The sequence below is a fragment of the Eptesicus fuscus genome, chromosome 8 (genome assembly GCF_027574615.1).
Source record: "Eptesicus fuscus isolate TK198812 chromosome 8, DD_ASM_mEF_20220401, whole genome shotgun sequence".
Classification (NCBI taxonomy): domain Eukaryota; kingdom Metazoa; phylum Chordata; class Mammalia; order Chiroptera; family Vespertilionidae; genus Eptesicus; species Eptesicus fuscus.
In genome coordinates this window covers 55,559,102-55,581,576 of record NC_072480.1, presented here as the reverse complement: position 1 = coordinate 55,581,576, position 22,475 = coordinate 55,559,102, and the positions used below count along the sequence as shown (strand labels likewise).

At 37.8% G+C, this 22,475-nt stretch overlaps 1 pseudogene; it reads left to right on the top strand.

Annotated features, from left to right (window-relative positions):
* Positions 1-21,557: 21,557 nt before the first annotated feature.
* LOC103298612 (proteasome subunit alpha type-2-like) lies at positions 21,558-22,240 on the top strand (annotated as a pseudogene).
* Positions 22,241-22,475: the final 235 nt, after the last annotated feature.

Here is a 22,475-nt window from a genome sequence, read left to right as displayed (position 1 = left end):
AGGGAGTTTAATTTCCCTTAAACTCCCAAGGACATGGGGAGTTATTTTTGTTCACCCTTAATTTAGGCATAGTTTTAGGGGGTAAATTCTCTTATTAAACTTATACATGACTGGAGCTTGAATTCAACTTTTTGAATTATAAACTACAAGAACTTGTCAAAAATGAAATTCTGATTTTTTTTTTAATGAATTAGCAATGCCCTTATGACCAAAACTCTTTCCAAGACTCCGTTTACTTTTCTCAATTCCCAATATCTGTTACAATCAGCCTGAGAATTCCTTCAATTTTAGTGAGCCTGTTTATTTTTATTTTTTAATATATTTTTATTTATTTCAGAGAGGAAGGGAGAGGGAGAGAGAGATAGAAACATCAATGAATAGAGAGAATCATTGATCAACTGCCTCCTGCATGTCTCACACTGGGCATCGAGCCCACAACCAGGGCATGTGCCCTGACCAGAATCAAACTGTGACCTCCTACTTCATAGGTTGATGTTCAACCACTGAGCCTCACCAGCCGGGCTAGTGAGCCCATTCAAAATATTTTAAAATATATTTTCAGTTGTTTTCTCTTAAAGCTCTTGTAAAAGTATTTAGTTCATGTCCTTTAATCAATCATTACTCTAATCCACAATTTCTGCTTTTATAATAAAGATTTGAATTTGTACTCAATCACCATTTAAGTAAGTTAGCTGCCCCTTCTATTGTGAGCCTTAAATCTTAAAATAGTATGTTCAAAACTATTTTTTCTCATAATTTTTAAATCAATCGTTTATCAATATGATATAAGGAATTTAAACCCCTTTTATTACATCAACTTCTACTGGATTCCCTTTCATCTTTTAACTGTTAAATGTATTACTACTTTAACATTGTCAAAGTTTATAGTTTTTAAGATTCTTTTCATTAGTGTATTTCTCTTCTGTGTTTTTCTATAGATTGAAGAAATTGCATACTCTTAGTAATACACCTTTTTATTATTTTTATGTCACTATTTTCATCTGCAGTACAAAATGGCAGTCATAAATTAGAAGCCAAAAGATATAAGTTGGTTAGCCCATAAAGTAAGAGTTTAACATTTAAGAACTTTAAGCCTCTGACTGCAAGGCACATGCTTTGTCTTATAACTTGATTAATTCACAGAACATGTATATGTTTTTTAGGATAATTCCATTCAACTTATTAAATAATTTGTGCTTATCATTTGCATATTAGACCCATAGAAAAGGAAAAGTAATCAAGTGTCACTTTAGAAACCTGTTCCTTTAAGGAATCTACACCAATAAAAGAGAAAGATTCAAATTGACCATACCTCCACAACACCCACCAGCCAATCAGGAGGGAATATGCAAATTAGAAGGACAAAGATGGCGGTGGCCCGCTGCCCAGCCGCTCCAGGTGCAGAGTGGCTGGGCGGGGCAGGACACCTGCTATGAGAGGGAGGGCGGGGGTGAAGGGATCTACAGGAGCGGCACTCCGGCCGCAGTGAAGACGAAGACGGCAGACTCCGGCCAGAGTCAGCTGCAAAGGGGCAGACTCCAGTCAGAGCAAAGGCAGATGGCAGTGGCCAGAGCGAAGGCCTGGGTCCCGGGTGCCAGAGAAAAACCGGTGCCGGAAACCAGGGGAAGGAAGGCCTATTGCACGAATCTTGGTGCAACAGGCCTCTAGTTGTTCTATAAAACAATACCGGATCAATTTTATTCTTATAAATCATATCAGTTTCTTTAATATTTTTTCAATTTGCTTTTGTATTTGAAATTTGCTCTTATAGGACAAATTTTGTTTGGTGTATTTGTATTTTAAGATTTTTAACATCTGTGTTTTTCCTAATAGAGACAATATATGCTTACTTTTCCAAAACAATATAATTTTTGCCTCCCTAATCATATTTTTTTTCTTTTATTAAATTTATTGAGTTGACATTGGTTAATAGAAACCTGTATAGAATCATACAGGTTTCAGGTTTGGATTTCTATGTTACAAAATCTGTATATTGCACTGTGTGCCCACCACCAACTAATCATATTTTTTTTAAATGAATCCACTTTCATTTTGAAAACATTTTCAAAGCCCTATGGATTTCTGTTATAGTACAGATGGGTTGCTACACAGATATCAACCTTATATTCTTTTTATTGAATTTTGGCTGTAGAACCAATAATCGCTCTTTCTTTTCATTTAAAAAGATATTTCTGATGTTGTTTCTTTTTACACAATGATGAATGACATAAACTTTCTGAGTCCTTGTTTATTTTAAACAGATCTTTATGCTGTCAGGTAATTTAAATTTTTCATATGGTATTTGGGGAATAAATCTAAGCACAAATTACTTGAGTTCAAATCTTTAAAAGGTTTTGCTATATTGTATTTTAGCATTCGGTATTGCTCATATGTCAGTGGTGAGCATTTTTAATGATTCTAATTATTGTGTATTATGGGGACCTTAAGGATTGTTTATTAGTGGAGTTATGCAATTTATTTTGGAAATGTCTGTCTGTACACTTTTAATTTTGTGTACACTCTGTTCTAAACTAATATATTAGTATTCACATACTGAATTTTTCTCTTGTATTTACTTAATATTTTTATCCTCTCATTCTTTACTCTTTTGAAAACTTTCATTATATAGGTGATAAGCCACAGGATTGAGGTGTATGATATAAACTTTATATATGTATTTATATATATATATATACTAGAGGCCTGGTGCATGAAATTCATGCACTTGCGGGGGTCCCTCAGCCCGGCCTGTGTCCTCTTGCAGTCAGGGAGCCCTCAGTGGATATCCGACTGCCGGCTTAGTGCTGCTGTGGAGGCAGGAGAGGCTCCCGCCACTGCTGCTGTGCTTGCCAGTCGTGAGCCCAGCTCAGGGCTTCTGGCTGAGCAGCATTCCTCCTGCATTGAGCATCTGCCCGTTAGTGGTCAGTGTGCATCATAGCGACTGGTTGTTCCACTGTATGATCAATTTGCATATTAGCCTTTTATTATATAGGACTAGAGGCCTGGAGCACAAAATTCGTGCACGGGGGTGGGGGTGTCCCTCAGCCCAGCCTGCACCCTCTCCAATCTGGGACCCCTCGAGGAATGTCTGACTGCCCGTTTAGGCCCAATCCCAGTCAGGCCTAAATCGAACATCCCTCTCACAATCCAGGACTGCCAGCTCCCAACTGTTCACCTGCCTGCCTTCCTAATTGCCCCTAACCACTTCTGCCTGCCAGCCTGATCACCCCCTAACCACTCCCCTGCCAGCCTGATTGATGCCTAACTTCCCTCCCCTGCAGTCCTGGTCACCCCTAATTGCCCTCCCCTGCAGACCTGGTCCCCGCCAACTGCCCTTCCCTGCAGGCCTGGGTCCCCCCCAACTGCCCTTCCCTGAAGGCCCAGTCGCCTCCAACTTCCCTCCTCTGCTGGCCTGGTCACCCCTAACTGCCCTCCCTTGCAGGCCTGGTCCCTCCGAACTGCCCTCCCCTGCTGGCCATCTTGTGGCGGCCACCTTGTGTCCACATGGGGGCAGCCATCTTTGACCACATGGAGGCAGCCATCTTTGTGTGTTGGAGTGATGGTCAATTTGCATATCACTCTTTTATTAGACAGGATGGGAGGGACTGACATAGGTCAGAGGAGAGGGGGATGAGGGCTGGATTTGTTCTGGGGGAGAGAGCAAGCAAGTTGCCACCAGCAGCATTTTGGATAATGTGCCTGAAATGATTTAAAAGAGAAAGGGACTGATTCCCCAAGCCTACAGTTGTTTGTAATTTATTTTCGTATTCTAAAAAAAGCTATTTTATTCTAAATAAAGCTATTTTTGAACCTTATTTTAAAAAATCCGCCCCCCCAAAAAAAAATTAGTCCTTCAGGTTCAATAAACTTTGGGTCTCACAAAACCTGTGTTAGTCCCTGAGGGTTGGGGTCCCCAAAGGAGTTCGGATTCATTCATTATATTTATTTGCTCCTTTTAATTCTTGTTCTAGAGGGAGAGTGAGGACAGTTTTTTACTCAGTAATTTTTATAATAAGAATTGTATTGAAACCTGCTTCTTCTTTGGCTGTTTATGGGTTTACCTTACTGGGAACTCACACACTTGAAGCCCTTTGAAGATAGGGACAGAGCTGTATTGTGTTTCTATAATACAGGCACAAAGTTAATACAACTTTTATAAATATTTGTGGAAGAAACAGATAAATTTCAGTGCCATGAGGCATTACTTTTCCTTCTGCTCCATCTATTTATTGAGACTTCTGCAAAGCATAAGGCTGAGGGGATGAGCAGGTAGAGTGGAGTAAAGTTGCTTTTTCCCAACCCTAGACCCCATACTTTGATTTTTACATAGTAGATGCATTTCTGAATGACATTTTGAATTGGGTATATTAGATTTTGCTAACATCAAGTCCCTTTACTCATAAGGATTATTTTTAATGATGTTTAAACGTTTCGTACTATGAGGTGCAAAATATTTTGCTTATTTCAGTAATCTTTGTGCATTCTTCCTGTAGTAAACTGAATTATCAACATGGTAAGTCTATTTGGGGGGGTCTGCTTAAAATGGGGCACACCAGTACCAAATTCGACTCTAACAATGACTAATTCTCACACCACGTGTGCAGTTAGATGGCTGTTGGACATAAACAATTCTTTTGGTCCCTTTGCTCCCTCAGCACCTGCTGCAACCAGAGGCAGTGTCTTGACCCTCCATGACCTCTTTGTCATGGCGTCCATGGGGTGTCTACTGCCTGAGGCCTTGGCAGTCGGCAAGGCGTCGACCTTCCCAAGATGGCAGCAACCCAGACCAACATGCATCAGGGACGGGATCCCGTTGGCAGAGGCGGGGCAGTGAGGCACAGGGGGAGAGCTTCCAAGCAGGTTGGCTGAGCCCGGCAGACTCGCACCAGCAGCATCCCTCCTCCTCTCTTCTCCTCCCCGGCTGGCGGCCAGATGGCTGAGGAGAGCAGCAGCCGCTGGTGAAGCCAGATGGGGACCAGGCCTGCAAGGGTGGGGAGCCTGAGGTGCCAGTCCCAGCCGGCTGGGCGAGCACTTCTTACCCAGCTTTTGGAGGGTGTCGGGGCCGGGGATGCACCCTGGCCTCTGCGCTGGAACAGGGCCTGGAAAGGAGGGAGGCTGCCCCCTCCCCCATTGCTGGGTGGGACATTGCAGAGGAGGGGCTGTGGACCCCTAGTCCAGACCCACCCTCCCAGGGGCGGGCTGCAGGCTCAGGTGCTGCCAAGGCTGCTGGACCCTTGGGGACAACAAGTCCCTGGCTCGGCAGCAGGTGGCAAGAGTAGGCGAAGAAACTGGCCCCGGGCGGGATAGGGGAGACACACAAAAACCTCTGCCCAGGCAATGCCAGTGCCACGGAGTTGTGGCAGACAACAAAGCGCTGGCATTCGTGGCCTCAATGCTGGCGTGCGGGGTCTGAGAACCTGGCAGGGTGTGTGACATGCTTCTTCTGCCTCCGCCTGGCATGGGCTCTGCTGTGCCACCGGCTGGGGGAGGGGAGGGGCTGGCTCAGTGCGAGCCGCTTGCAGCTCGCCAGTCCCCTGCAGGCTGGAGGGAGGCAACCGGGCGTTTGGTCATCCTGGACACTGCTTTTATATATAGAGAGAGAGAGAGAGATTTTATGTATGTATTTTAAATTTCCTCTAATTTTATATATCTTTTTATTTTATATTCTAATCCATTTACTGAGCTTTATTTGCCAAGAATACTTCTATTATTTATAATTTTATAAAGTTTGTTATATTTTTAAACATTTATTGTTTTCTGATCTCTTTCAGGATGCTCCTTCATGATTGTAGAGTGCATCGGGCCTCTAGTATATATGTAATAATCCTATATAATAAAAGCCTAATGTGCAAATAGACCGAACGGTGGAACAACAGGTCGCTATGATGCTCACTGACCACCAGGGGCAGACGCTCAATACAGGAGCTGCCCCCAGCCTGCAGGCCCCGACCGGCGGCGGCGGCAGCAGGGGGAGGCAAGGCCAACAAGTGGACGGTGCCAGGCCAGCCAAGGCGGGTGCCAGTGGAGGCCCCCCAATCATTCTGCTGGTTGCCCCACAGAGGGAGGAGACTGGCGGTGGCGGCAGGGGGTGGGGACACCAAGTGGGCAACACCAGGTCAGCCAAGGCGGGTGCCAGCAGGGGCCCCCCAATCGCCCCACCAGTCACCCCACAGATCAGCCCTGATCAACAGCCAGGCCTAGGGACCCTACCTGTGCACGAATTTCGTGCACTGGGCCTCTAGTTATATATAATTAGTGATGATTCTTGATAACATACATAGATATATCACTGTGTATAGTCATCTATCATTTGAGGTCATAATTACAATAAAAATATTATTTACATATTTTCTAACAGCCTTGAAATTGATTTCAGATTTAACAGTTTTGAAGGAAATGACAAAACAAGAACTAACTTCATAAATATAATTACCATGATTTGTTATAATATCAAACTAATTATTGGTCACAATCAAACTAAATTTTAATTACAAATTAGTTCACAGTATTATATATTTCATTCATAAATTATGTATCAAAATGACATTTCCAACTTCCCTTTTACATAACACTTCTACTCAAAGGTAAGCACTTAATTCAGATTATATATGTGAACGCTTCCAGGAAAAATATTAAGAAATAAAATTTGTAGTGCTTCACTGAAGAATTCTTATAAATAGGTTCATTTTGAGTCATTGCAATTACAGAAAAGGTAACAATTGAGGTATTTGTTATGCACAAAATACCTTAGTGCACAAGGCAATATTGCCAATGTCATTAGCACTGAATTATTTTTAAGTTGAAGTAATTTTTCTGTGTTGTGAATATATGATGTTTTATTATTATTGAACACTTAATATGCAAATGTTTTTCTTATTATGCACCCTTAAAGTATAATACATATAATTCAGAAAAGGAACAATTAGAGCAATATAAAATTATGCATATGTTGTTCTTGACAACACACCAATCTATAGTTTGTTAAAATTTATGAATGTTCATTGCAGTCTTCCTAGCTTCCATTATTTTTAAATCTTCAGCCGAGGATGAAACATCAGTGTGGGAGAGAAACATCAAAGAGCTGCCTCCCTTATGTTTCCTGATGGGGAATCAAACCTGCAACCTTTTGGCCTACGGAATGATGCTCCAACCAACTGAGCCACCCACCCAGAGCCTCATTGTTTACCTTTTCATCTGAACCCTCTATCTGTAAGGGTAGAAAACTTATTTTTGTCACTCCAGATGGAAATTATACCTCTATCCCAATCTGTTCTGATTCTTCCGTGTTTTTCTGCATACGTTCTTCCCCTATTGGCCACTGGTAATTTTAAAACTCTTTTTGGATTAAAAGCACTTTTTAAACTTAAAGAAAAGCATCCTCTCTCTACATGCTCAACAAAATAACATTGAAAATTCCATGGCTAATATTTGAACAATCCGTATTTATTAGGTATATTAGTAAAGATACATTAGTAAAGAAATCACATTAGTTATTTCAACAGGGAAAATGTTAACATAAAATTACTAATTAGTAGGTCTCCTTCTTTTAATGATCCCTCTAACCCTCTACTGACAAAGTCTAACACTTTTCCATCTGTCAAAGAAGACATTTTTATCAGCTAGAACTCCAATGTCACAAAGCAAGATACATAAGGGTGAATTTGGAACATGCAGTCAATGAATTGATAATTGAAAAGAGTCTACCCTACTCAAAGGGAGGGTATTTCACAAGGATATGCACAGCAGAAATAGGGATTATTAGGGCAATCTCTCCCAAAAACATGTATACACACTTAACTGATAGCTCAATTGATGTTTCTTTCTTTTCAGCTAGACTAAACTTTGATCAAAGGAAATTCATCCTAAAATGCTACTAGAAGTTTAAAAATGCAGTTTGAAGTACAAACACTACCTTTTTAATTATTCAAAATGTGTATACATATTTTGGGAGTATATATATTTTGATATGCCTATTAGATATGTAAGTAGATTTATTGTGTTGTCAGTTGAATATATGACTCTGGAATCCAAGGAATATTTCAAAGTTGGATACAGGAATTTTAGAGGCATAAGTAGATGGTATATACACTAGTCATATTGACTGTAAGAAATGCCAGAAAGGTGTGCAAATAGAGAAAGGCATTGATATGAACCAATGTTACCACAAAATGAGAGGTCTAGAAAAACTAGATATTATGCAAAGATGTTTTAAAAGGAGAATCCAGTGAGAGAGAAAGAGAAACAGAAAGGCTGTGACCTGAAAACGAAGAGAGAGTGGGGGTGAGGAAGTAGAAAACACAGGAACAAGCCAATTTTAAAGTATTTTTTTTCCATAACAAAGAGCTAAGAAATCTGATACTTGAGGAGAGATATGAGAACCAAAATAAGCTTATTTTAAGGTGTAAGGTCTTTAATAGACTATTAATTAATATTATCTGTTTTTGGAATTTTGGCTGATAAGCAGAAGTTGAAAACAGCACACAATAACACCCATATCCTATATAATAAAACTCTAATATGAAAATTGACCAAACAGCAGAACGATTGGCAGAACAACCAGTCACTAGAAAGTGCACTGACCACCAGGGTGCAACCGGCAGCGGTGATGGGGGGCAGGGCCGGCCAGCACACACCCCGCAGACTCCTGCAGAAGGAGGTGACTGGCGGTGGTGACTGGGGGGTGGGACTGGCCAGCGGGCAGCATCAGGCTGCCAGCTAAGGCAGGTGCCAGCGGGGGACCCCTGATGACCCTGATCGCTGGCCAGGCCTAAGGATCCTACCCTCTATATTGGGAACAATCTGTTAGATTTAAAAATTAAAACCTGGCAAGGCTACTCTAACACTGAAAAAACAGGATGATGCAGCGATGACATGCATGGACTCTGGCTTGCACATTTTGTGCTCAGCCCTGATTCTGACACTCATAACTGTGTGACAAAGGCAGTTACTTAACTTCTCTCTGCTTCAGTTTTTCCACCCATAAGATGGGGAAAATGGTGCTACTGCCTCAGAAGGATCGTGTTATGTACTACTTTTTATAATCAGGGCAAAAAAATGTAGCTGCCCAGACAACAGCAAGATGCCTTTCACCTGTATGAAAAGTATGGTCACTGGTGCATGCAGCGTCCCGGATTGCAAGAGGGATGTCCTACTGCCAGTTTAGGCCCAACATTCCTTGAGGGGTCCTGGATTGCGAGAGGAGACAGATCAGGCTGAGGGAACCCCTGCCCCATGCACAAATTTCATGCACTGAGCCTCTATTATTCTAAATAAAAGAGAATCTGCCACTACTTCTTATCTCTTTGAATGGTTTGCTTGATTAAACCAGGCTACCCAGAACAATCTCTTATTTTCATTAACTTCATAGTCACCTGATTAGGGATCATAATTACATCTGCAAAATCCCTTTTGTCATATAATTTAATAATCATAGGAGGTTTGTTCCCAGGTTTCGGCACCAAAAAATAAAAATAAATAATAATAATCATAGGAAATAGATCTCATAATATTCAGGGGCCCTAATCCTACTTGTAGGCAGCATGAGGGACATTCAGGTTTATTTTAGAATTCTGTCTACCACAGGAACTAAAAAGTTGAGCTTAAAAGGTATTTATTTTAGGTTTATTCTGATGTAAAAATATATATATATATATAAATGTGCTAATGATATCTGAAGGGAGAATCGTTATAATGATGATTCTTTCGACTTATGTTGGATAAGAAGAAAAGTAAGAACACGCGATGATGTTGGATGGTGTAAAAATAGTTTTAATGGATTGGTGTTCTTGGTGAGATCAAATCAGAGTTCAAATGTGATACTAAAGAAAGTGGGCTCAAAAGTTAGGATACGATCACCAGTTGAGCAGCTTGGGTGGCAGGAGATGCGGCAGCGGCCAGGCAGCCCAGGTTCACCAAGCCACTAGGTGCGCAGTGGCCCTCAGGCACCCAGCACACACAGGCCTGCCGCCATGATGCCCAATCCCACCTCATTTATTTAAATGAGGCATGCGGCCAGCTGGTGGCGAGTTTGACATGCTTGCAAGGGACAGCCAAGGAGAAGCTCAAGAGGAAGTGGGCCAGGTTGTCAGCCAAACATGCTCCTGCAAAAGTACAATAAAGCCACACAAACAAAAAAAAAAAAAAAAAGGCAGCAGGAAAGGATAAATCTGCAGACAAAAAAATGCAAATGAAAGGGAAAAGGGGAGCAAAGGGAAAGCAGGCCAAAGAACCTAAAGATCTACCTACAGAAAATGGAGAAACCAAAAATTAGGAGAGTCCAGATGAAGCAGGAGAAAAAAAGCCAAGTCTGACTAATGTCATATACCATGTCTTATCGGTGCTCCCTGTCTCCCTTCTTGTACAATCCAGAGGAATATTTTTATCAATTATTTTGTAAATGAAAGTTTTTTAGTGGCTCTAGAAACATTTTTAAGAAGGAGGAAATTCCACCTCATTTCATATTTTTAAGTGTAAATGCTTTTTCCCCCCCAGAGGTGAAATCATTTGCTGATTGTTTATTTTTTGGTACAACCAGAAAATAGTGGGATATTGAATATGGGAGACTTTGATTGTCTTGGGTGTCAGCTTAACCTTCCACAGGTGGGGGTAGTTTTTATGTCCTATATTACAAAGCATACTAAATGGCCATTTGGAGTCAGTCGTGTGTTTGCTATGTCTTGAACCTTTTACATTACTTCTATCCACTTTTTGGTAGAATTGTTTCCTAAAGAAAACCACTCCTTGCTCTTGGCTCTCCCTGTCAGAATTGTGTGCATCAGTAACATCTTTGGTGTGATAGTCCAGTTTTCTAGTAACTTTGTCAATGTGCTGTGAAAGATTGAAAATTTGATTATGTAGTATATATGATATTAAATTGTGAATTAGTGGGACTTTGATGTAACAACGTATCAACAGTTGAAGATATTGGTACTTGATACTCTATTAATAAAAGTTAGCCTCTAAATTTTAAGCTGGAAAGTCACTGGAATACTGTTTAGAAAAGAAACACAACTACATGACTTTACATTTTTGGGACAAATGTTAAGAACTAGAGGCCCGGTGCACAAAATTCATGCACGAGGAGGGGTGGTGAGGTCCCTGAGCCTGGACTGCACCCTCTCCAATCTGGGACCCTATGGGGAATGTCTGACTGTCGGTTTAGGCCCAATGTGGGATCAGGCCTAAACCAACAGTCGGACATCCCTCTCACAATCTGGGACTGCTGGCTCCTAACCACTAGCCTGCCTGCCTGCCTGATTGCCCCTATCTGCTTCTGCCTGCCAGCCTGATCACCCCCTAACCACTCCCCTGCCGGCCTGAATGACTCCTAACTGCTCCCTTGCCGACCTGGTCGCCCCCAACTGCCCTCCCCTGCTGGCCTGATCTCGCCCCAACTGCCCTCCCCTGCCAGCCTGGTTGCCCCCAACAGCCCTCCCCTGCCAACCCGATTGCCCCCAACTGCCCTCCCCTGCTCACCCGATCGCTCACAACTACCCTCCCCTGTCTGCACTATTGCCCCCAACTGCCCTCCCCTGCCTGCCTGATTGCCCCAACTGCCCTGCCCTGCAAACCTGGCCACCCCCAACTGCCCTCCCCTGCCGGCCTGATCTCGCCCCCAACTGTCCTCCCCTGCAGGCTTGATCTCACCCCCAACTGCCCTCCCCTGCCAGCCTGGTCATCTCCAAATGCCCTCCCCTGCAAGCCTGGTCCCCTCCAATTGCCCTTTTCTGCTGGCCATCTTGTGGTGACCATCTTTGTGGCTGCCACCTTGTAGTGGCCATCTTGTAATGACGTCGTGGCGGCCATCTTGTGACTACATCCCATGATGCCACCTGGTCTTTTATTATATAGGATTGTGTACAAATTGAAATGTCTGTGTACTGATCCTCAAAACCAATAAAATCTCAATTATGAAAGAATTGTTTGAGGCACATGAAAAATAAGTTAAGATGCATTGGGTTACAAAGTTGGGTGTTGGAGTAGTTTAGATGTCTCAGTAATCAATAATGAAATCTAGGTTGCATCCATGGAAGTGAGAAATGAAAAGGTCAAGATCAGTTTATGTCAATGTGAAAATGACTAAGAATGAAGTCAGGAGTATTAGTGAAAAGAAAGACTGTGAGCCATATGCTAAATTTTTTAAGAATGAGGGTATAGGTATGTCAAGCAAAATGGTAGAAAATTACAGAAAGGGGAGTAATGGTACTTCAAGTATTCTGTTGCCCATCACTCTTAGTTGGAAGGTTGATTAATTTGTTGGTAGTGATTTGGGTTATTTCTTTAAAGGAAGGAGTCAAAATCAGTTGGGAACATTAATGAGGAATGAATAGAACACTTATCTTAGGGTTCAATTTTTTATTGAAGAAAGAAAATACAGCCATAGCTGGTTTGGCTCAGAGGATAAAGCGTCAGCCTGCGGACTGAAGAGTCCAGGGTTTGATTCCAGTTAAGAGCACATGCCCGGGTTCCAGGCTCAATTCTCCAATAAGGGGCATGCAGAAGGCAGCCAATCAATGACTATCTCTCATCATTGATGTTTCTAACTCTCTCTCCCTCTCCCTTCCTCTCTGAAATCAATAAAAATATATTTTAAAAAAGAAAATACACACACACACACACACACACACACACACACACACACACACATTAGTTCAAAGGAAGCCCTACCATCAGGAAACAGAATAGTCAAAGAACAAGATAAGAAAGTTATGAATAACTCTGAATTAGTCCTCAAATAATCATCTATTTATTGTTTCCCACAGAATGAGGATGTATCATTATGTAGTAAAACCCATTGTTTAATTTTTAAATAATACAGACATCAACAATGGTACCCTAAGTATTATTTTTCTAATGGTTGCATTTTGGAAGTCAGATACCACCAAATATAGCAAGTATAATATTTATTATTCAATATACTTGTTTTTAGTAAAAAAGCTTTCTTCTTATAATTTTTATGTTTCTAAATTTACCATATTTCTGTTACCACATTCTCCAATTCAACTTGAAGCAATTTGAGGATATTCTCCCTTGCAAACATGTGCATTGTGATCAGTGTGTCTCAATCACAGATATTTGCATCAATTTCTATTTCATTGGGGGAGGATTTAATTAGTTCTATCAAATTTAATCAGTAAGTAGCATGGCATTTTATTAGATAAGTTATCACTTTTTTTCCAATGGATTGAGTTTTTAGCTATTCTTATTGACTAAGTTCACACCCTAAAATGAAATTTCACTAATAAAACCTCTAAAAATCTTAAGACGGTTTTACTACTCTAGAAACTTTAATACTCTATATTGTGTGCAGTGTCTAGCTCACGTCTTCTTTTCTTACTTATGGCTCAACAGGTTGTCAACACTGGGTATATATTGCTGCATCCCTTCCTTCAGGTGCTATGGTTAAAAAGATAAATGACAAAAGATTCCTGCCCTCTAGGTTCTCACAGCCAAATATTGGTTTTTAAAAAAGAAAAAAAAAAGAAAAAGAAACCTACTCTTATAGCAAATGTCAATAATAAAGAAAGTACTACAGAAACACCATCTAAAAACTAACTCATTTTGGCTTAGTTAATGATGGGTATATAAAATTCAAGATCTCGGCTTTGAAAAGTGACTAAGTGAAAGAAAAAAATGATATTACATATACAACGACCTGTAGTATCTAAAGGATATGTCATATGGTACATTGCAACCCTTGAGAATTAAATATTCTGTATGAGACAGCTGTAAAACTTGTAGTGAGGCAATAAAGGGAGAGATCAGAAAGATTATGTCTTAGTTATTATGCCAAGTAGGCTCAATGTTACCTTGAAAGTAAACATTGATGTAAGATTTGCCCTTACTTCTCCTTTAACAGCCTCACTTGGAGAAATACCCTCTTAGTCAAGCCAATAAGAATCAGTATAATGCTTTGGTTTTTTTTGTTTGCCCTAGTAAAGAAGGTTTATGCTTATTCTCACAGAAATATCAACTACCATTTAGTCATATTGGATCATTTGAACAAGTATTTTATTGCAAAATGTTTGTATGACTGACTGTGCCTGCCTAATGTGAATTATCTGTTTAGTTATTTCCCACTTCATCTTCAAACACTACTGAATGCAGAAAATACCATTATGTACTAGTATTTAAATTAGACAAAACACTAAAAACAATTGATTTTACTTTCAGAAAACAAGATTAGTCACCATTCTAGCCAGGTTTTCCAAGATAACCCTCTTGTCGCTTATCAAGGAAATATTATATAGCAATAAGCTTTGTGTATGTTTTTTTCAAAATATGAAAAGAAAAATAGTAAAAAAAATGCCATGTGCAATTATTGAAAATATTAATACAAATATGTCTTTACTTAGTGATTTGTATTTTAACTTAGTAGGTTACTATTATTTCTGAAGCATCATTTTATGATGCATTTTATCTACCTGTATTATAATTCCTTATATTAAGTGGAAATCATCCTGTATAGTTGCTACACATTTGAAAAGGCTATTTAAAAAATTATTTTTAAAGCCTGCGATTTTCAAAAGAAAAAAAAGGTAGTTAGTATTACCATGATTCACAAATAACTGAACTAATAACAATAATGATTATAACAAAAATAACAAGAAGTGAGTAAAAAATATACATGATCTCAAGCAGCAATTTTGTTGTCAGTGTGAATGACAGTCAAATACTTTCAAAATCCATCTGGAGAAAACTCAAAATGGTAAGTTGAAAGAAGATCACACTATTTCAATCCCTCCACCTTAAATGAGGTACCATTGTGGGATACCCTCTCTGAATAAAAAAGACATTGTAAATTGTCTTTATGTTTCCAAATTATGGGTTAAATAAAACTAACTTTACTAATTACCTTATTAGCACATCTATAATGATTTTACTATATTATGAGATTTGATATATAAGCATTATGGAAAAGATATCAGGAAAAAAACATGTGCAATTATTTTTTTAAGGTAGTGGTAGAAAATTTTCTCAGATTTTTTTCTAATCCTATAATAAAATAATGAATAAGAAATACAAAATATTTTAGTGCCTACCATGTATTCTATTTTTCAGTATTATCTCAACCCATTAAAAATTATTAATTTTTGTATATCATTGGAGTGATTTTTACCCTCAATATAGTATCTATAACTTACATAAATTTTTAAAATTACTGAATATTTATGTATGAATATACAATGCATATAATTACTTTGCACATTTTCAAAATTCTACATTACAGTGTATTAGTTATCTGATGCTAATACCAAATTGTTCCAAAATTTAGCAGCTTAAAGCATGAAGGAATCCACAATCCAGAATCCAGAGTAGCTTTGCTGTGTGGTTCTAACTCAAAATATGTCACAAATTTCAGTCCAGTGGTTGATTAAGGCTACAGTCATTCAAAAATATTTTAATTGGTTTTTACAGAGAGAAAGGAGGGATGGGGAAGAGGAGATGTGAAAGCAAAACAGTGATCAGAGAATGAAACATCTATCAGCTGCCTCCTGCACACCTCCCATCAAAGATCAAGCCTGCAACCCCAGGCATGTGCCCTGACCAGGAATCAAACTGGCAACCCTTTGGTGCACAGGTTGATGCCCAACCAACTGAGCACCACTGGCCATAGCTAAGGGTATAGTTATCTTAAAGCTTTGCTCTCAAGCTCAATTAACTGGTGATTGGCCACTTTCTTCACTCTTCTTTACCTTTCTTACCAGACTATTCACACAGAACAATAACCATAGTATAATGCAGAATAATAGGTGTTTGGTATAAAGCAATTGATAGAAATCCTAGAAAAGGACAATTAGATTCATGGCCAAAGGCCTCATGTGATATAAACATTAGTACTAATTATAATAACAAATGTATCATGGTATATCATATTGCCTTTGAGAGCAATTATTATTATCATGTATGTTATAAATGGAAATAGAAGGCAAGATAATCATGTTAGACAATATAATGCAAAATAACTAAAAGTTATTTTTGTTATTTAGATATACTAATACATTGGCAAGAAAGTATTGACTTTCATATTGATGCCATGACTGAAAAAAAAATGAGAGTCATGGATCATAAATGTATGAAAACAAAGGATGAATTAGAACATGTCAATCATTACAAGTTTCAATATAATTTAATACTGAAGAGAAGTTATTTAATCACAAAGTTATCTGACAAGAGCATTCATGGAGAGATAATCTCTGGGAACAAGAGACCTAAGTATTGTTTTTTCCTTCCACCTTAACTCCATTTATCTGATTTTCCTGAATTAAAGTACTATTGAGACTAAGGGCAGCTGAGTACATGTGAAAACTTGAGGCTCTGTGGGAGTAAGGATCAGAATTGCCATGGAGCTTCATCCACTGCAGAATTTCCAATGAAAACATTTTAAAATGCTGGGTACTAAATTCAGCTTGCCCAGCAGTGAAATAATTGAGGAAAAGATCAAATTCAGCCTCATATGACTGTGTCAGATTTCTATTGATCCGAGTCCAAAAAGAACTGCAGAAAGATATAAATACAGCACTAGTAATACAAATAGAATTATTCTCTATGTAAACAATAGAAGTTTCTGAGTGGAATATGGACTAGATGGAGGTAAGATAGTAAGTAAATAAATAATTAAATAAATATGCACCTTAAGAATAATTATCTACTGCAACCAAAAATCTATTTCTAAATGTTGAAATAACTTACCAAATCCAATTTTAGATTGAGATTAAATGAACTATAAAGAAATATCTCATATGCTAACATCATAAAGTTTCTTAGAAAGGAAAAAAATATCTATCAGGCAATAGATTATTGGAAGCTCAGAAATAGTAACGTGAAATGGAGATAGTTTCTAAATGCAATTTCTATTCATTCAATCCTTTGTTCAACTATTCAGAAGTATCTATTGAACATGTATTATTTGTCAAGCATTCTAGACACTGGAGGTACTGCAATAAACTATAAGGACAACAAAATGCCCTGTTTTAATGGAGCTTACATTCTACTTTGAGGACCAAATAATAAACCCCAAAATGTATACGTATTACAGAGAAAATATGATTTATTAAGAAAAATATAGCAGAGAAGGATACAAAAGGCTAAGGGGTGTTATTTTCAATAATGGGGCAGGGGCACTGTCTATAGCCATGATGGTTCCACTAATAACTTCCCATTGACCCAAAAAGCCAAAAAAGTAATGTTGCCATAGGGATGGTCTATTATCATCATCACAGTTACTCTCAAAAAGTGTGGCCTAGGGACCAGTTATATTGATATTTTTTCAAAGCCTGTTAGAAATGTAGCTCAAGCTGTGTCCAGACCTACCGAGTCAGGATCTACATTTTAAAGAGATCTCCAAGATTACTTGTAAGCACATATAAAATTTACAAAATGCTTTCCTAACAAATATAGCCACATATTCAGACAGGAATTCTTTTAAATACATCCCATTTTTATTCTTATCTCTCTTCCAGCTTCCATCTTTATTCTCCTCTCGATTTATAGCTTCTGTCTGTTCATGTTAAATAGTGAAGGAAATGTGTGGGATGTTGGGAATTGCTGGATGTTGTCACTTAGTGCTCTAAAGCCCACGCCTCTACGTCCCCAAAATATCTTAATTCCTAACACTTATTTCTGTACATTGATTCAAAATTCAATTATTTGGAGCATTTCTCTTCAAGAGCCTTTCTTTTTCATTTATTTATTTTAATTGAATTTATTGGGGGTAATATTAGTTAATAAAATTATATGCGTTTCATGTATATAATTCTACAATATGTCATCTGTATATTATATTGTGCGTTTACAACCCTCTTCTATCACCATTTATTCCCCCCTTTACCCTTTCATATCTAAGCTAGTATTAAGGTTATCACTCAATGATTTGGGACATCCCAAATTGAAGAACTACCCAATATTCAAACATAGAATTAACTGAGCCTGACCAATGCACAAACATAATACAGATTTGTGCAAGCAAGTATGCATGCTGGAGATTCTCTAACCAACTGAACCACACTGGTGACTGGTTCAATTCCCGGTCAGGACACATGCCTACGTTCTGGGTTTGATCCCTGGTGGAGGCGCGTACAGGAGGCAATGGATCAATGTTTCTGTCATACATTAATATTTCTGCCTCTCACTCTCACTCTCTCTCTCCCTCCTTTTCTCTCTAAAAAATCAGTAAAACATATCTTTGGGTGAGGATTGAAAAAAACAAAAAAGTCTTGATTTGTGACTCCATCGTTATAGTGTGTTAAATTATTTAATTGCTTATAAATACTATGCTATTAATGATTATATATAAATCTTGATTTGTTGAACAACTTAAATTATTCATAATTCAAACATATGCTTGAGGATTATTAGACATATTGGACTATCAAGACAATTAAATTGTCAAGGAGAGTTAACTTTCCTGTATGAATCACAAGCTTTCCTTTATAAAAATGCTTAGAATAATGGCATGGTTTTCAAGAAAGCTCTTATGTTTTCCATATAATTTATATATAAAAGAATTTTGACTTAGTGCCTAGAAATCAATTTAGCACACAATTTCAGTTTTAAATGAAGTACTAAAGTTCTCCGATAGCTTTTCTTCTTAAGAAAGAAAAAAAGCCTGAGAGGAATAGGTTATAGCCAGATTTATTTTATTATATTTTATTTGGTGAGAAGTACTTTCCAACACATTGAACTTTGAAAAGCTAATTTACAGTGATCTTTATGTAATGCGGGAAATGTTCTAGTTATTGTACACTTAATATGTAGAACCAAGAAAAAAAGATCATGCTCAATACTTATTATAGAAATGAAGGCTTTCATCCCAGTAGACTAAAGTTCATAAAAGACAGAATAAAACATAATATTAAAATAATATTGACACATGCTTCTCCTTTAAACAATTTTAATTAGGCTATTTTTAATAAGTATAATTTTAATTTATTCTAAATTTTAAACAGACTATAATTTCCCTTCATATCCGAAGTATGTAAATTTCATCTTACAAAAACATTATTACCTAAGGAAATAGCTTTGATTTGCTTCACTGGATACAGGAGACACTTATTTTGCATTGGTGAATAGCAATACAAATAATTTTCTGACTTATCTTTTGTGTATTTTTTCCAACATGAAAGTATATACTAGTATATTACAATAGCATTTGCCCTGGTAATTGACATATTACATATACTATCTGATTCATTAGAAAATATTTTAGTCCCATTTTACTGATAAGTACATAGTAATTCAAAAGATTAGCTAATAGCCCAGACTCACAGGCCTGGCAACAATTAAAACCAAGTTCTGTCTTTATTTTTTTTTTATTACTTTATTGATTAAGGTATCACATATTTGTCATCACCCCCCTCCCCCCGGTCCCCTCCCACTCCCCCCCACACGCCAGCCCCCCTCCCCCTGTTGTCCGTGATCATTGGTTAGGCTCATACCAAGTTCTGTCTTTAAAGTTCATATTCAAGCATGTCAAACTCACAGCCCCTGGGCTGCATGCAGCACACACGGAATATTTTTGTGGCCCAGCCAATATAACGGTATGTAAGAAACGTTTTAATAAAAATTTTGTAACTTCATTTTTACAATATCCTGTTACACATAATTATTAATAACAAACTACAATGTCCGCTAATGACTGATTACTATAATCGTGTTGCATTCATTTCCCTTACGCGCCTTACACACAGGCGCACCATTTCTCTCCACTAATACTAGCAGCGAATATTTTAGCAGCCAATTGTCATGTCATTAGTCTTGTACTGACTTGTTTGGTGTGCACAACAGGAAATATTTCGCTTTCAGAGAACAAGAAAAATAGGTTTATTTGCATTACGCTTATTAATTTGTGCAGTTATTCAGTGTCTTGTAAGTTAATATTCAAGAAAAATATTAATTTTTATTAAAATGTTCTATTATTTTATGTTAAAGATTACTCATTTATTTCAGCCCTTTGTATTCAGCATGTCTCTATCGAAATAAACCTCTGTTTCTACGAAAATTGAAGCTTTTGTTTTTTTGAGGCCCACATAAACTTAAACCTTGTTTATTTGGCCTGTGTCAGCCTTTGAGTTTGACATGCTTGCTCATATTCATGACACAGCAGGAGGCTACCTCACTGCCTGTATAGGAATTACACATGCACTATCTCATTTCATCTTCTCAATAATATTTTTGAGCTGTGTCTTTCAGTATGTCTGTAGAAAATAACACTGTATATAAAGGAAGTTATTCTTTTTCTAAGCTCATTTAAGACAGATAGCTGATGTATTTGATGATAACAGAGAAATGATACTAACCTATTCCAATGAAAAATAATACTGTAACACATGCCACTACTACATAGATCACTTTTTCCCTAGCATTTATTTGTATGATCCACTGTGCCAAGTACTTCACATTTTAATTGTTTTTGTATTATTATTCCCTTTCAGATATGAGCAAACTGTGATACTAGATGGTAAGTAATTTTTTCCAAAATCATAGAAATAAAGGACCTAGAACCTGATTGTGAGTTAGTCTGGTTCCATAAAACAATATAGCAATTGGACTGTTGGTATGTATCTGATGACCAATGACTTTTATTTTAAGCAAGGAAATTATCAGATTTTCAGAATACAAAAGTCAATTTAATTACAGTGCAAATAATGAGTTTTAGGGAAAGAAAATTCAGTTAGACAGTTGTTTTGGTAATATACTTAAGACGATGCTTAGACTTCTGGTTTAGAGAAGATAGCATTCTTTGTCATGAATTTAAAAATTCAGTAGGAAAAATTTTGTGGGAAGATGATGAGATAAGCTTGGCGCAATCGGACTATGATGTGTCTGTTAGATAAGTATGAAGAACATCTATGTGGAGATGGCTGAGTAGTTCTGGAGTTTTCCATATGGCCTAAACAAATTGGGAAATGATCATTTAAAAAGGTGGTTACTGAGACTTAGTGGTAAATGTTTGCAGGAGAAATACTTCAATTTACTTTATGTAAAAATATGTGAATTGCAAGCCATGAGAAAGAACTGTGGTTTTAATCACTAACAGTGACATAAAACATGATTTTCAATCTACATAAAAATAATGATAGCCTTAATAAATAAAATAATAAAGTCATCAATAATTATTTTTATGTCAAGTACTTCAATTTATTTAACACGTACTTATTAAACAGTTTCCCCAACTTGCATTGCTATCATTACGTGGTGGTATTACAAGGGAAGTGTCACTCATATTTCAGTAGCCGAGAAGAATAGCATTTAAAATTAAATGCTTTATTGTACATAAGGGATTTATAATATCAGATTGGCAGAATACAAAAATCAATTTAATTGCAATAAAAATAATGGGTTTTAGGGGGATATACCTGAGGAAGAAAATCTCTCTAGGTTATTTTGAATGGTTTTAAAATAACTGATATGTTTGGATTGACATTTTATATAGGCTCTCTGAAGTAAGGTAAATGCAGTCAGGTATGGCAAGTCTGGACAGGGAAACAAGAATTAAGAGATAAAGAAGCCGGCTGCAGTGTACAGGTGTGTGAACAGGCTTTGGCTCGCTGGTAAAGATGTCAGAGCGAGTTTATGGCTCTTCTTTGACTACATGCAGCCTGTCTGGTAAATTAGTCCAGATTGGGTATGCTTTGGCTGCTGTAGCTGTAGGAGCCCCTTCAGTGCGAATTAAAGCTGTAAATGAGGTGGTATTAGCAACTGAGAAGGAATAGAAATCCATTTTGTATGATGAGTGATGTGCACATAAACATATAGGCTTGGTGTATAGTGGCATGGACCCAGACTACAGAGTGCTTGTGCACACAGCTGGAAAACTAGCTGAGCAATATTATCTTGTTTACCAAGAACCCATTCCCACAGCTCAGCTGGTATAGAGAGTAGTTTCTGTGAAGCAAGAATATAGCCAGTCAGGTGGTGTTTGTCCATGTGGAGTTTCTTTACTAATTTGTGTTGGGATGAGGAGCCACCATTCTTTTTCCAGTCAGATCCATCTGGAGCTTACTTTGTCTGGGAAGCCACAGCAGTCGGACAGAACTATGTGGATGGGAAAACATTCCTTGAGAAGAGCTAAAACAAAGGTCTAGACTTGAAGATGCTATTAATACAGCCATATAAACCCTTAAGGAAAGCTCTGAAGTACGAATGACGGAATATAACAGAAGTTGGAATCTGCAAAGAAACTGGATTTAGGAGGCTTACTCCAACTGAAGTTAAGGATTACTTGACTGCCATAGCATAATAAGGAAATGACTGAAAAATCCAGAATTCCAGTTAATTTTTATCCTTAAATATATTTACAGTATGTTTTGTTTGTAAAATTTTTGCATACTTATTTCTACATGATTTAATGGACCAATGTTTTTAAAATGACATAAATAATATTAAACTGTTAAAGACCCCCCAAAAATTTAAGAGATAAAATAATACCATGGTAATTGGAATTATCAAGAAATAGTGTATTAAAAATAGAATAA